Here is a 17,175-nt window from a genome sequence, read left to right on the forward strand (position 1 = left end):
TCCTGGAGCGATTCTGCACAAATCCAACATTCTAGATGCCGGTACGTCTGTACAGCTACTAATACTTCTTTCTTAAATTTAAAAAGGTATGCCCTATATTCACCGTTCAAGTGAATTTTGCTAATTAGGCTTTCAGCAGTGTCAGTTTCTGTGAAAGTAAGCTTTCAGTACATTGAGTTCGTACTTTTGCAGATCAGTGGATCTTACTTTCGTCAACTGAAAATAGATCCATATATATATAAAAGAATATTATAGCTCATGTACATATACACCTGTGTAACTGCATAATACACACTGCTGCAGAAATGCATCTTTTTCCTCATACATAGAAATGTTATCTGCTGTGCCACTAATATGTGGCCTCAACAGGGTCATGTCAGTAGACGACTGCCCTGTAGCTGTCTCCAAGTATACTCACAGAATCCATCAATGGGTAAACTTGTATGCATCAATGTCATGGCCAAGGGAAGGTCAGTCAGTGTTAGTCACAGCACTGATGGCAAACAGTGAACTATTGTAGGGGGCCAGTGTCTGAAGATGGCAAACAGTGAACTATTGTAGGGGGCCAGTGTCTGAAGAAAAGTGCCGGTTTCAAATCACATCTGTTCACTGTCCATTTTTTGCTTGTCCAGTGTCACAATATACAGATGACAGGAAACCTATCCATGGGTATGAAATACTTGTGCTTTCTTTATTGGGCACAAACATCAAGGCAGATAAACACAAAAGCCAGAAGAAGTAGCTGAATTGAACCCACTCAAAGTATTGCAGGCTGCAAATCACCACACAGTTGAAGAATGCAGAATCCACTTAATTAACTTCAAACAAAAATTCCAAGGATGAGCGCTTTCATCCAGAAAGATCTAGACTTAATCAGACAATTTACCCCACGTAGTTACTTCCTTCTTATACAGTCCAAACAGGAAGTTCCACCCAGTTATAAACTAATCAGTTATGTCATTAAAAGCACAATATTTACAGTCACTGAATTTTACAGTCCAAACAGGAAGTTCCACCCAGTTATAAACTAATCAGTTATGTCATTAAAAGCACAATATTCACAGTCACTGCATTTAAAAAACAGACAAACTATACAAACTGAAAAAGTTCATGTAACACACTACCCTAAAAACACACTATATATAAACACTGCTTCATAAAAATGACAATTTATAATAAATATTTAAATATAGGTACTTGTGTGAAAAGTGAGTATACAACCAATGTTCACAAGCTCCCTTTGATTAAAATATTATGTCCAAGTCAAGTCGATGTGAAATCAAAGCCATTTATTCACATTAAACACGAACAAAACAGATGAGCGCTTTCGCTAAAATTAGCTTCTTCAGATCCTCATGGATCCTTCATGCTGCTGAGCATCTGCTACTCTGTGTAAGGTGATGTTCCAGCTACATGACACCTTGGCAGATTTAAGAGCCGTGCATTCAACTATACCTATGTCAGTGTATTTGCCTATGTGATAAACAGACCATGAGGATCTGAAGAAGCTAATTTTAGCGAAAGCGCTCATCTTCTGTTTTGTTCGTGTTTAATGTGAATAAATGGCTTTGATTTCACATCGACTTGACTTGGACATCATATTTTAATCAAAGGGAGCTTGTGAACATTGGTTGTATACTCACTTTTCACAGAAGTACCTATCTTTTTTGACTTATCATATATTTATTTGGTACAAGTGTGTTAATCCGTTGGACTGTTACCTTCAAAAAAAAAAAAAAAAAAAAAAAAATATTTAAATATGTTGAATGTGTTAAAACAATAAATGTGTGTGATTAAATACTAAAAACTGGATATAGTAGAAAATGTTAAGTTTTCTTACCTTGGATCCTACTATAACAGACTAAGCAACAGATGCAGTGCTTACTTTGCAAGTCAGATTGCCAGACACAGCATTAACTGCAGTTACGATGCTGTGGATAATACTTCTAGGGCAGCTGCCATGGGATCAGTTATCTACAGATATGCATGCCTTTACAGTCACCCTATACCCGAGGACTTTAAATCAAAAATTCTGGATTTGCCCTTGGACAAAGACTTATTGTATGGCCCTCAGCTGACCAGTCAGTTGGTCTGTTCAACACTAAGACCATGAAAGAGTGCTGACAGATCCTACTTTTCTCACTTCCTAGACAGCATAGGAATGACCCAGTTAAATCTAGCTCCTTTATTAGAAGGGACCCCAGTACAGTCTAAAACCAAGGAAGACACCCAAGAAAAGATGCTCTGAAAAATCCCAGAGGGAACCGGCAGTAAGGAGGCTGCCCTTTGAAAATCCTGTAACTACTCCTGCAGCATTCTTCTCCCTGTTCCCAGCCCCATTACCCTCTCGCTCTCCCTAACCAGTTGAGAAGGTACTAACACAGACAAGTGGGTACCTTCCATCATCATGGATGGCTATCCCATGTCTTGGGAAAACATTTAGCCTCCGAGAGGCATGCCACTACCTCCTCAAAGCCAAATATCCCTTTTGACGGTCATTATTCAAGACCTCTTGAAACCAGGGGACCATTGAGCAAGTATCAAGAGAGTTCATGGGAAAAGGGTTTTACTGCACGATTTTTCTAGTCCAAAGAAAAGAAGGGCAGTGGAGACCTGTCCATCCTGAACACTTACCTGAAAGTACCATCTTTCAAAATGCTCTCTCCTCAGACTCTTCTACCTGTTGAGATGATCAATTTCAACAATTGGCTTAAGTATTTGTCATTCAAAGGGGATCCAATGCCTGTCAGCCTGAGATGACATGCTCGACAAGCCACGATGCTTCGCTAGGACGGCTTGCACCTGTCACCTTTGGGCTTTCGGATATTGGCAAAGGCTCTTGCTACCCCCATAGTGCCTTTTTTAGGCAAGGCTCAAAAGACAAACCCACCTCCATAGGTATCACAAGGGATAAGAAACCAAGAGTAATGCTACTCAACGCCAGAAGTCTAAACCTCAAGATGCACGAACTCGAAACTCTCCTTAGCATGAAGAACATCGATATCTGTGCAGTAACAGAAACCTGGTTCAAGGCTCCCGAGAGCACCCCAGCACTACCAGGTTATACCTCATACCATGCTTTTCGGCCCCAAAACTTGGACCAAACAACAAAAGGAGGGGGAGTATCAATATTCATCAAAGATACCCACTCCTCCAGGTTGGTGGCACAGCACAAAGCATCAGAGACTATCCATGTGCAACTAACAGTGGGTAAAACTGCCTTCCAGTTTATAGCCTGCTACAGACCACCCTCCCAAACCCAGGAACCCCACTCGGCCTTCCTGAGAACACTGGAAAATATGAAGGTCTCTCCAAACACCATTATAATGGGAGACTTCAACTACCCAAACATAGACTGGGAGCATTACTCTAGCTCCAACACCCTAGCCCAAAGGTTCCTAGAATTTATAAACTCAAATGCTATGGAACAACTTGTTACCACTCCCACAAGAGGGGAAAACATACTGGACCTGATCATCACCAACATGGGGACTCTATGCTCCAGACCAGAAGTATATCCCTCACTGGTAAGATCAGACCATAAACTAATCTCACTGGATATTCACATCCTGACTCCACCCCCTGCTCTGAAAACCACAGTGAAAAACTTCTCTAAAGCAAATTTCACACTCCTCAAAACCGAGGTGGAATCCTTCAAAGCCTCCGGGCCTGTGGAAAATACGGCCCAGACCGCAGAATCCTTTATAAACGCATTCTATGAACACCTTCAGGAATACATGGATCATGCAATCCCAAATAAAACCAAGACCCAATCCTCCAAAGGCAGGCGTCCTGTCTGGTGGACCCCAGCCATAAACAAACTATACAATAGAAGGAGGAAGCTACTACATGATAGAGCAAAATCCCAAAAAGGGAAGGCATCTCTGATCAGTATTAACAAAAAACTATGGGCACTCATAAAATCGTCTAAGGCCAGCTTCAAGAGAAAAATTGCACAGGACACCAAGGATAATCACAAGGCTTTCTTTAGTTATGTTAGGAACCTGGGTGGGAATTCCCAGATATGCTCAGAATTAGTCCAAAATGACAAAAAATACACCGAACCCACAGACATTGCCAACATCCTAGCAGACAGGTTCAGCGCAAACTCCCCCCCCCCACCAAAAGGGCAAATATCTATCCCAGCAGAGTGCTGCCCGCCCCCTGACATCTCAGATGCTCAGGTAAGAGCTGCCCTCTCCAAAGCAAAAAACACAGCATCAATGGGACCCAGACAGTGTCCCGGGCTGCGTCCTACATGAAATCCAAGAAGAGCTAAACCCAAACATAAAACTACTGCTCAATCTCAGCCTTATTACAGGATATGTACCCAAAGAGTGGCGTACAGCAACAGTGGTCCCTCTCCACAAAGGTGGTGCCTCAACGGATCCTGGAAACTATCACCCCATAAGCCTGACAAGCTTGGTCTGCAAAGCTATGGAAAGGATCATCATGGACCTCATAAATAAAGATATTGGGGACCTAGAGACACTGGATCCTACCCAGTTCGGCTTTGTTAAGGGCAGATCCTGCCTCTTAAACCCGGTTGATTTCTTTGAAACAGTCACCAAGGCCATTGACGAGGGGAAGGTGGTCCACACAGCCTACCTGGACCTCGCAAAAGCCTTCGATACAATACCCCACTCGGGCATTATAGATAAGCTCACCAGCTTAAATATAAACCGCTGTGTCACTAGATGGGTTGCAAACTGGCTCAAGGACAGAACCCACATGGTTAGAATTGCTGGAGCCATGTCAGACTCCAAACCAGTTACAAGTGGCGTCCCACAAGGCTCAGTCCTGGGACCTCTCTTGTTCGGTATATATTTCTCTGAGGTACAGGCCAACACAAAAGGACTGTGGCTGACCAAGTTCGCAGATGACTGCAAACTGGGTGCCATAATAGACTCTCCAGCCAACACAAGCATCCTCCAAAAGGGCCTCATAGAAACAGACAACTGGTGCCAGAGCCATGGCCTCAAGCTAAACGCCAAAAAGTGTATAGTCATCCCCTTTGGCAAAAACAAAGTGCCCACAAATTACCACATAGGTGGTAATCCATTAAGTACAAAAGAAGTAATTAGAGACCCGGGGACCCAAGTTGATAGCAATCTCTCATTTGACAACCACGTGGCCAAAGTGGTTAGAAAAACATTTTATATAGCCCACCTAATCATGAAGGGATTCACATCTAGATCAGGGGAGGTCATCGTGCCTCTTTACTCATACCTCATCAGGCCCATAATTGAGTAAAATGCCCCTTTTGGGATGTACCTTACCAGACACCTGCAGCAACTGGAAAGACCCCAAAAGTACCTCACCAAGAGGATCAAAGGGCTCAAACAGATGCCATATGCTGCCCGGTTAAAGAAACTCCAGCTCTACTCAGTGGCATACCACCTGCTCAGAGGTGATCTCTGCCTGACGTATAAAGCCATGACCAACCTGGAATTAAATGGACATGCTGCACCTCAGAAAATCCAAATCCCATCGAGCTATGCGCTCGAGAGACTTGAACCTCAGCACTGAAATAAATAGGACATGCTGGAGGGACAGATTCATAACACAGAGGCTCCCTTCACTCTGGAATAAAATCCCAGTCCAGGTTAGGCAGAGTCCCTCATTGACTCTCTTCAAGAGGAATCTTGATGAGTGGATGGGAGATTGTAGGTTTACCCTGGGTATCACTTCTGTGTCACTGTTAGACAGAGGCACAGTATACGAACCTCGAAAAAGGGCATAGCAAAATTAATTTAAAATGGGTGGCGAAAGCCAAACACACTCTGGTTGGCTTATAAATGCCCTAGGGCAGATAGCCTAGTATGAACCTAGGTTATCCTCCCGTAGGCTTTTCTCAGTGTCATTAAATCTCTCACAGGCTTTTTTTTTTGTGTCGTTAAATCTCAAGGAGACCTAGGTGCACATTCCCATTCATCCCTTTGGTGGGAAATTCCTCAGGTTTTTCCCTGGCTCCTTGCATTTTCAGTTTACTGTTCTGTGTTTTGGTCTTTCCACAGCCCCAAGCGAGTGTTCACAAAAAGCCTGGCGCCTGTAGTAGCTTTCTGCGGCACTTAAGGAATTCAAATTTCCCCCTATCTGGGCAACCTTCTGATACAGACTCTTTCCCCAGAGATTCCTCTTCAGTATTTTCAATTAAACTTCCATCTTCTGACAGGTCTGGGTTTCACTATAAACAACAAAAATAAAATCATACATGGTTCCTATGCAGGACCTGGTGTTTGAGATGTGGGCTGGACACAAAGAAAATGCATGCCTTCCTGCCTCAGGAAACCGTTCTCAGCCTGTCCAGTTACATCCAAGACCTCGCCCCTACAACCCATTGCTCTTCAAGGGAGATAAGGACTTTCTGGATCAGCCATCATCTTTATGCTGGATCAGCCATCATCTCTATGCTTCCCCTGGCCAGACTCCACACAAGAAAAATTCAATGGTACCTAAAAAGTCTGCATGGTCCTTGCACGGTCATCCCTTAGACACGCCGAGTCCCCCCCTTTCCTCGTCTCAAAAGAGAGTTTATGTGGTGAAGAGACCGGTCATCCTCAATCATCGTGATGTTTCACACCTCCTCTTTACCAAGTTCACGTGGATGCCTCGAACAAGGTGTGGGGGCATAGACAGGATCACACAGAGTGCAGGGGAAATGGCAATCACAGTTCCTGAAAAAAAACATCAGTCTGAAAGAAAAGAGGGCTCCTTTGCAAGCTCTTCAGATTTTTGCCCACCTTTGGGGACCAGTAACACTATGTCTATACAGATAACACCACAGCTGTGTGGTATATCAACAAAAAGGGAGGTACCAGATCATTGCAACTTCTCAAAGTACAAAAAGATACGCCAGTCTCCTCTTACTGGTTCCATTCTGGACAAGACAACATTGGTTCCCTCTGCTATTTCACCTGACAATAGGAAATTACTAGAGGATTCCTCTGCAGCTGGACCAGATTACTTGGGGGGGGGGTGGTGCTGCTCCATCCAAATCTTCCATCCCTCAGCCTATCCATATGGATGCTAGGATTTTAATCCCTCAAAAACATCTCTTCTCTGATGAGATGGTACAAGTTCTACAACAGGCTAGAAGACCTACTAACAGAAAATCTTACATGGCTAAGTGGAAAAAGTTTTCCTTCTGATGTTGAAAACATAGTCGGGATCCATTCTTAGCACGTCCCTATGGTACTGCAATACCTCTGTGAGCTTCTTTGACCAGGCTTAGCCTACATAGCCATAAAAGCTTATTTTTCTGCTGTAGCACCTACTTCTTTCTTGGCCCTCCACTTCTGCTAGGCTGGTGGCCAAGCTTTTCCTCAGGTGAGTTCTGCATCTTAACCCCCAAGGAAATCCATCTCTCCTCCTTGGGATCTTAATTTTGAGACAGAAAACCTCAACTCTGCTTCCCTTTGAAACAGCTTTTCCACTTCTTTGAAATTCTGTACTTGGAAAATCATCCTCCTCTTGGCCCTTACCCTGCCAGGAGGGTTTCTGCGCTACAAGCTATCGTGGCCATTCCCTCTTTTCTACTTTTCACAGAAACAGTGACTCTCAGGGCTAGCCCTTCCTCCATGCCTAAAGTGGTAAATGAGCTGTCTCCCAATCAGGCCATTTATCGTCCCACCTTCTTTTCCAATCTCCAAAAACAGAGGAAAAGGATCTTACATTCTTTAGACATTCACGGGCAACTCAGACTTTTACACGGACAAACTAAATCCTTCAGAAAGACTGACCAGCTGCTTGTATCCTTTATGAGCACTACGGTGGGGCAGCCAGTCTCCAAAGTATTGCAGCCTGGATTTCAAAGGCTATTACCTTGGTGTGATTTCACTCAGGGCTTATTACGGCTGTGTAAGCACTTACCATAACATGTCCTACTGATCAAGGTTGCAATATTCCATCCCATCCTTCATCCCCTCTTCTCTTACTCACTTCCATCTTCAGTTCTCTCCCATCTCTGCTCTAGCCTTTGTTCTCTTACATAGATATAGAGGAGCTTTCTTACCAATTTGAGCTACACCCTTCCTAGCCAACCAGTCTCCTCTCTCAGTAGTCTTCAGGCCGCTGGCTTGGAGATGGTCTGAGGATTCACGCTCATACATCAGTCTTTATACCCCAAAGCATACGAGTTGTGTTGGACATACAACCTAGGGAAGGTAAAGCTTTGGTACCCCAGCCAGATGTCAGCAGTGACAATCCATATATCAGAATACTGCAACAGGGATCAGTAAGACATCTACTGTTCTGGTAAGTTCTTAAACTGTACCGTCTTCAAGAGAAAAAAAAATTCTAAGACACTTTTAGCATTGGGTAAGATGTGTAATAAATACAGCAAAACTAACTATACAACATGGATACAGCATAAAACATGCTGTAACCCCCCCCCGCAAACCAACACAGTCAGCAGAGCTTTCCAAGGTAATCAGTGAGAAGACCATACAGTGTTTGGAAAACTACTATGCGTTACCGTTCTTGACGGGTCTGGGGATTTTGACAGTGACTGAACTTGTTTTTACCACTGCTACATACTATTATGCAGTAATATACTTTGCAAATGCTTTCACTTCTATGCTAAAGAAAGCAGACAACAGTCTACATTTACAATATCCTAAGCTAAGTTTGCCCAGGAAAGGGATGGCTGTAAATCCTTGAACAATCTAAATGCAAATACCCAATGGCAAAACAGCGCAGGCTTCCTGAAAAGTAATTTAGTTTTTCAAAAAAGGTGAGCCTTGTGCTTAAACAAATCTATAATGCTATCAGAAGAGAACTACAGCAGCAGAATTGCAATTAGGTTCACAGGTGTGTACTAGCCTTCTGTGTTCAGTGGACTACCATCGATGCGGCAATTCATGGGAACCGGGTTTTTCCCAAAAAGGGGATGACACATTTTTTGGCATTGAGCTTAAGGCGGCCATGGTTCTGACACCAGTCGTTGGTCACAGTGAGGCCTTTCTGTAGGATGTCAACGTCACTTGGGGAAATAATAATAGCTTCCAACATGCAATCATCTGTGTCAGCCAGAATTCTTTCGTATTGGCCTGAACATCAGAGAAGTAGATACCAAACAGGAGAGGACCCAGAACCGAACCCTGTGGGATTCCCCTCATGATTGGTCGGCAGTCTAACTTGGGGTCAGCTACTTTCACACTGTGGGTTCTGTGTGCCGGTTTACAACCCATCTAGTGATATATGGGTTGATGCATAGCTTAGTGAGTTTTTCTATGATTCCTGACTAGGGAATAGTATCAAAAGGCCTTGGCCAGATCAAGGTAGGCTGTATGAACCACCTTGCCTTCATCCACAGCTCTGGTGACTGACTCAAAGAAGTTGAGCAGGCATGATCTACCCTTCACAAAACCAAATTGTGTGGAATCCACAGTTTGGAAATTCCCTATATCTTTGTTTACTAGGTCCATGATGATGCGTTCCATAGCTTTGCATATTAGACTCATCAGGCTAATGAGGCAATGGTTCCCAGGGTCTGTAGTCTCTCCTCCTTTGTGGAGAGGGATGACTGTAGCAGTGCACCATTTGGTAGTTCATGCATAACACAGCCAGGGATATTGTCAGGTCCCATAGAAGTTGAATTCTTGGCCCTAGACAGTGCTGTTTTAATCTGTGCAGCAGTAATACTGGGTGCCTGACAATCTACCGGTATCGTGATTGGACCTTTGAGGGGAGGGTAAAGTTGGCATTGAATCTGTCGGCCAGTATACTGGCAATATCTACTGGTTCGGTACAGGAGGTACCATTGTGCAGTAGCTCAGAGCAAATCTGGGTATTGCTGTGGAGATTCTTACAGAAGGCCTTGTGGTTGTCTTTACTATTTGGTGCAATTCTGTTTTCATAGCTAGCTTTAGAGGATTTGTTGAGGGATTTCAACTTTTTGTTGAGGCTGATAAGGGAGTTTTTCCAGTCTTGGGACTTCACCTTATTCCACATCAGTTTCCTCTTCCTGTTGTAGAGTCTGTTTATGGCAGGGGACCACCACATTGGCTTCCTTTTTTTGGAGGAGAGCGTCTTGGTTCTATTGTGTATGGTGAGATTCATGCATTTGTGTACGTGTTCGTACAGTGCATTGGTATATGATTTGGCGGTCATGCAACTATTCTCCATTTGCGGGTGTCGTGAAGTTAGCCACCTCTGGTTTTAGGAGCCCAAAGTTATCTTTGGAGAAGTTTTTCATGGTGGTTACCTTTGCATGGGGGGGGGGGGGGCAGCGTGGGGAGCTTTTGCGGATTTCCAAGGTGATTAGTTCGTGGTCAGATCTAACCAAGGAGGAGTTGACAACTGGTGTAGAGCAACAGTCGCCCATGTTAGTAATGATCATGTCAAGGATGTTGCTACCTCTAGTGGGGGTAAGAAGGAGCTGGTCCAGGGTATTGGAATTAATGAATTCCAGGAAACATTGGTCAAGTGTATCGGTACACGAGTAGTTTTCCCAATTAATGGATGGGTAGTTGAAGTCGCCCCGTATGAGAGTGTTAGTTGGACCCTAATATTCTCCAGGGTGCTTAGGAATGTGCAGTGCGAGTCTTGAGACATGGTTGGGGACCTATAGCAGGCTACAACCTGCATCGGTGTCTTAGCCAATGTTAGCTGCACCTGAAGCATCTCTGATGCATTATGTTGGGCTACCAGTCTGGAGGTGTACGCAACCTTTATGAATATAGAAACACCACTGCCTTTGGAGCTTCTGTCCAAGTTCTGGGGCAGAAAGGTGTGGAATGAGTTACAGCCTGGTGGCGCAGGGGTGCTTTCTGCCACTTTGAACCAGGTCTCTGTTACAGCACAAACGTCGATGTTCTCCATTTTAAGGAGTGCTTCGAGCGAGTACATTTTGAGATTTAGACTTGAGGAGCAACTCAAATTATTACTGTGTTCCTCATCTACTGCATTCCAAAACATAAAGGTGTACAAAATAGAGGACTATCCCTACTAGAATAATATTTCGCCCCACACACAGTGTTAATCAAGCTGTGTTAACAGCAGTGACATAAAATCTTAGAAGCGACATTTTTCCATGTAAAAGCCACTTATGTGATTGTATATAAAAAGCTGTGTATTGAGATTTGTGTAGTTAAATGTAGTTACCAGACAAAACTGACCAATGAGACTCTAGTCAAAGAGTTCTGTGGGTTTTCAGGCACATTACAGCTTACCATACCTTGCAACATCTTTGCACAAGAATTCCGGACAAAGCCAAAAATAATTGGGTGGAGGCCCAACAACATGGACATATTTTTTAAATATTGTTCTTACAAACTTATTAAGTTGCTAGAATAACAGGTTTTGCATTAGTGTGCATTTTCTGAAGGGTATATCATTATTTAGGGACTTCAGTCTTCAATGATTTGCCAGAAAACAACAAATTTTATGAGGAACAGATCAAAACTATGAGGCAAACATTTGAACATTCTGTGAAAATCTGTGCAGTTGAGAGTATACAGCCTGCTACAAAAACACGTGAAACAATCAACTGACAGTTAAGGTGGACAATCTGATCAGTGGATGGAACATACTGTGATAGAAGTTTCAGTTTGCTTTACCAATGAATCAAAAGAGCATCACAAAAAATGGACTAAAGGGTGATAAAAAAGTCAGTAGGCACAGTGTGCTGGGCAGAGCCAGATCTTGGTCAAACTGAGCCCTAAGCACAACACACACGTCGCTAATGATTGGTAGTGGATTTTTACATAGGTAATGAAACAAAATGTATGAAGCCATAATGACAAAACAGCCCATTTCAGAACATTTCAACCATAAAAACCCACTCAATATTTGTCAATAATGCACAGTCTTTGCAGACGTAAAAGTCATCTGAATAATTCCATGTAAAAAGCGATCTGTTACAAATGAACCTTATATTTCTGCATTTCGTCTACAAATTCAGTGCTTGCTGCCTTTGAAGAATAAATTGCGTAGGTTACATAAAATGGTAAGCTGGTAATATTGCAATAAGGAAGAGGAACATACAGCAAACGGACAACAGTTTCATAGTTACTAGGCATCTCATTCAAAAGGAGGACATCTGCAGAACCCCCCCCCCCCTCTCCAAAGTACAACACAGTATCAGCAATCCATCTATACGGTGTGGAAGGAGAACCCACAGCCTTCTGAATCAAAAGCAAGTATGATACCTGCTGTGCTACTAACACTGACTTCAAATTCTATAGCACAAACAGTTGCACAGTGACAAACTTCTCTTCCCTTGAAGCTCACACTCCAACACAATGAAACTCAATCCTCTGAAAATGCACTTTGAGTGCTCTGGTAGTTGATTTATAGGATTAAGGCTCTTGTCTCCTGTAGCTAAGGTACAGGGTCTGACCCTGAGCAAATTAACTAACCTGTAATCCCTAACTAGGACATTTCACATACTCGCACTCATCAACCATTCAATCATACCTTAATCCTGAGGTGGGGACAGTGAGAGGTTCATTCAGTTGCACAATAATCCCCCAAGGTAGCAGATGCGTGTTATGTTAAAGCTCCATGTGCATGGATGTGGAAACTAAGCAGCACCAGCGCATTATGTTTAAGCTCCATGCACTTGGATCTGGAAAATAAGCAGCACCAGCACGTTGTGTGTGCCTCAACACATGCACATGCCCAGAGGTGGAAGGGAGTTCATGCTCTTGAAGGATGATTGCCCTTAAAGAAGAAATTAAATTTTTTTTAATTAAAAACTAACTGTTGTGGCAACCCACCCCACCAGTGAGCCCTAGGCGACTACTTAGGTCACCTAGTACTGGATCCAGCTCTGGTGCTGGGCACCATTTAAAGGAGTAACTGCTTGGATGTCTCAGTATCATAAGACTCCATTAAAGATGCAAAGCAGATATTTACGGACAGGTGGTACAAAAACAAATCACATGGAACAAACTAACAATCTACTTTGTATGTACCGATACACCTGCCTTGTTTCATCTCTGAGCAGTTAAATCAGAAAATATATTGATAACAAGACTATATGTTACAAAATGTAGAAAGCAAGTAATGGACAAACTGAACATTTACATTATGTGAACTCTCTCATATCAATCAAAAGCAATTTGGACTCTTGTCCTAATATCAAGTATGACTGCAAAAGACTGAAATCAGAGTTTGTTGAAATATGTTTTAGGAACTGTACATACAGAAGAAAATAATGCAATTATCCTAAATTAGGATGAGATTAATGTGATGCTACCTTTGTTTAACCAATCAATTATATTTCAAACAGTTGTAAGGAAGTTACTGAGTATGCCAGAAGATTTCATGCCAAAAAAAAAGCAAAACAGAAAGATGAAAATAAATGCACAATTATTTAATATATCAATTAAACTTGTCAGGATTCAAATAATGAATCAGATTAACAACAATAACCTTGTATTACACCGTAAACAATATTTATCAGACATAAATGTAAACGTTTAATAATGTATTACACTGTAAACAAAATGTATGACATAAAAGTAAACATTTAACATAAATAACCGTTAAGAAAGTGCCATCCATAGCTCCTGTAAATGGAATTTCAAGTATTTCAGCCATCATTGTAAGCTTTCATTTTTGTACAAGTTGATTCCAAGTGCAGCATGTGAATGACCACAGCATACCACAGACCTCAGCTGTGTGTTACCTGTAGACAAGCACCTAACGTTACACAATCAGTAGTTATCTGAGCGATAAAAAAGCATGTCTTTGATATGTGCCATTGTGCCTAACAACATTCTGCTCTACATGCATTTCATTATACGGAAACAACCGCTGAAATATACAGACTTCAATGATGCTGGAAAAGTTCATATGGTTTTTCAGATTGCAAGGGTGAGTAGCACTTGTATGAGTGAATAAATCATGGTTCTCTTTGTCATCTTGGGACTCTGTGCATCATGGACGTTAAGTTACTAGGTGATCTGAAATACACACTCAACAGGGGGTTCTGAGATTTAGCCTTGAATTCTAAAGCTTGTACAAATGAAGTGTATATTACACTGATATTTATTAAGTCTTCTTTTCTGGGCCGTCAAAGAAATATGAAGTGATTCTTGTAAAATGCAAAACTCTGCATGTAACTAAGCCATGCTTTCCATTTTTCTTTGTAACATAACTTTTGCCACATTTCCAGTATACAGCTGTAACATCCTTACCTGACAGAGTCCACCATCATTTTTAACTTGAGACAATACTGGGAAAGAAGGAAATGGCACACCTAGCAAAGCCAAACCGAGAGAGGAAGAAGATCAATGAACAAAGGGACAAAGTAGAGGTACTAAAAACATTTTTGCTTTAGGAAACTACACAAAGAAAAGTAAATGACACTGCACTGGAACAGAGGCGGACAGAATGGGAAAAGCAATAGACGCAAGACAGGATACAGAGGAAGGACAGAGAAAGGGAACAGTCCTTAGGGAAGATAAACTACAAGGACTTGATAGGTTACCTTCCAGAACCCTTAGAAAACTGGTCAATGTACTGGCCAACCCCCAGATGGAAATCATGAATAAATCACCCGCCAGTGCAGAAGACAGAAAGACAAGTGTGGTCCCCTTGTGCAATGGGAGCAGGAAAGAATCCAGGAAACTACAGGCTAGAAAAGTTGCAGAGCAAATTTTTGAGAAAGCTAGTGGTTTTCTTACAGAACAATAAAGATTTATGGCCAGAAAGAAGTAATCTCATTCTATAACTTGTCACAGGTGAAGTTATGACTAGATGTGGTCTATGTGAGAACTGGTCTCACACAGGTGGCTTTCAGGAAAAATGAAAAGGTTGGGAGTAGGACAAAGATTTAGGAACTGGAACTGCTGCATGGCTGAACAGTAAGGACAAAAAGAATTATGGTAAAGTGGATAATGTTAGGATAAGGAAAATGGATAGAGGGCCAGGTTTCAGTTTGTCCATCAAACAAATTTAAGGACATGACCATCCTTCAAGCAAATGACACAAAGGCAGAACAGCTGAGCTGAGTTGCAACAGATAACACAAAATGTTATACTCTGACCACCACAATCCATGTGAGTAGTACGAGCTTTGGAGGAGTAAACCACCACCATAAACATGAAAAACCCTGTGATAACCGAAGAAGCATTGCTGAGAAAAGTTAATAAGTTTTTCCTGTGGAGATATGAGCCAGTCTTTTAGGGGAGTATTGATGAAGCTTTTCTGACCAGGCACATCTTTTACCTACTGGAACTTTCCTTGTGTTTTGTTTGTCCACCTTATACTTGAATCTGTCAAACACCTGCACCCCAAAATAATTGTAATGCACGGTTTTATAAAACGCTATACACTGCTTTATACAGTCAAGTAAACATACTGATCCATCCAGACTACAAACAGAAAGCATAAGCATTAGACAAGAGGCCAATATACTGTTGCTCCCCATCACAATTTACAGCTTTGTACATTCTGTCCCCTACATATTGCTGAAATTATGCAGCACGGTCAGCTGCTTCCCCCACCTCTCCATAAAAAAAAATGATGTTTTAAAGTGACTAAAACTGCATGTGCAAAAATCTTTGTTAATGGCTTCAGTTAAAGTGTCTATAACTAAATATACCTCTCAACCTTCCCTGATTTAGCTCCATCTCTCTTAATCCCTCCTAAAATAGGGGATTTTTAGAGAAAAGGTGGTGAATTATTCATGATAAAAAGTGGCAGTAATTAAGGATTATATACTGTCTCACTTCAGAAAACGTATATTAATTGACACTCTCAGAAAACGTATATTAATTGACACTCTCAGAAAACGTATAGCAATTCACTCTCTCTTATTCTATCAATGTCTCCAGTTAGCAATACTAATGTTTTAAAAAAGTGTTCCTGATTATTTTTAGATTTGTCCCGAATTTGTTTACAGCTACGTAAAGAATGTTTATGTCAGCTGCTCAGTAAAATATATATTCAAACCCGAGTGTATGCTGCATATGCCAAACTTACATTTTCAACTAGCTATGGCTACTCATAATTTTTTCTCATTGAACTAATTCTATTAAATCTGGAATCCTCTGTAGTACTACCATCCACTACCAAATTAAAAAATATATACTGTAGCCATCAACGTTGTGGACAGAAGGTAATAACTACCGCTGAAACGAAAAGAAAGACGAATACACCACAGATAAGATGCTATGCACAATGCCAGGGCACTTCTATGGGCTAGGCTTGTAAAGACCCCACAGCCATTAGCCTAGTACAAACCTATAAAGGCTTCACGACTATCAGACTTTCAACATTCCTCTCAACTACAGACATCTCAGACTAAAACTACCACCAGTAAAAGTGGGCTAGAGACCATCTGGAGAAGCTTGTCAACAAAGTATTATTATACCCGTTACATAAAAAGCGCATTTATTTCCTCAACAAAAGCATAAAAAGTTATACCAAATACTCATACAGCTTAAAAACACAAACTAAATGTATTCTTTCACACTCACCAGTCCCTGTAACCTCCTCTTATGTTTTAACTTTCTAAAACTTCCCGCTTCCGCCCAGAAGTTCAATAGACATGCGCATAGCGTACGTAACTTTTGTTGTCGGAAGTTATATATGAAGCGAAGTTGCACTTTTCAATGTTTGTATTTTTGTTTTATGGATGTCTAAGTAGAAAATAGTTGTCGTTTACCTGTATAAGTAGGAGTTTTTGTTATAAAGCACAAATCAGGACCGTAAAACCCTGTAAGTAAGGGACCAAACTTAAAGAGTTGCTTTTTACAAGTTTGTGTTTGCAAATGTACAAGACCTTTAATGTCAACTTCTAACCGAAACAAGTGCCAACCGAGTGGTATCGTCCTGGAGCGATGCGAAATTGTAAGATTTTCAACAGTGCTACACGGTCCCCATCGGACCTCTCAACCAATCAGGGACAAGTCAAGAAAAAGTCAGGGACATTTAAAATATTAGTGGTATTAACTTGAAATATTGACAGGATCAGAGCATATGAATTAATACACATTTTCTGAAGTAAAAGACGTGTATAACTCTTAATTATTGTCATTATTCATTAAGTGTAATTCACCACCTTTCCTCCAAAAGTCACTAGTTTTAGGAGGAATTAAGAGGGACAGAGCTAAAATTTGAGTCAAAATCAGGGACAGTTGAGAGGTATGGTCCCCATCGATAAATTATCCACCTGCTTTTTGGAAACGACTGATTTTAGATAAAGTCTGTTCACGCCGC

General features: G+C 41.6%; 1 protein-coding gene across 1 annotated transcript in view; it reads right to left on the minus strand.

The window, feature by feature from the left end:
• Positions 1-16,832, minus strand: part of SFR1 (SWI5 dependent homologous recombination repair protein 1) — a 423,881-nt gene extending 407,049 nt beyond the window's left edge. The window contains exon 1 of the mRNA XM_044055958.1: positions 16,622-16,832. The gene's annotated coding sequence lies outside the window, so the exon portion shown is untranslated. The remainder of the gene's footprint in view (positions 1-16,621) is intronic.
• Positions 16,833-17,175: the final 343 nt, after the last annotated feature.

Source organism: Protopterus annectens, chromosome 14.part0 (assembly GCF_019279795.1).
Source record: "Protopterus annectens isolate FY-2018-M chromosome 14.part0, PAN1.0, whole genome shotgun sequence".
Taxonomy (NCBI): Eukaryota; Metazoa; Chordata; order Ceratodontiformes; family Protopteridae; genus Protopterus; species Protopterus annectens.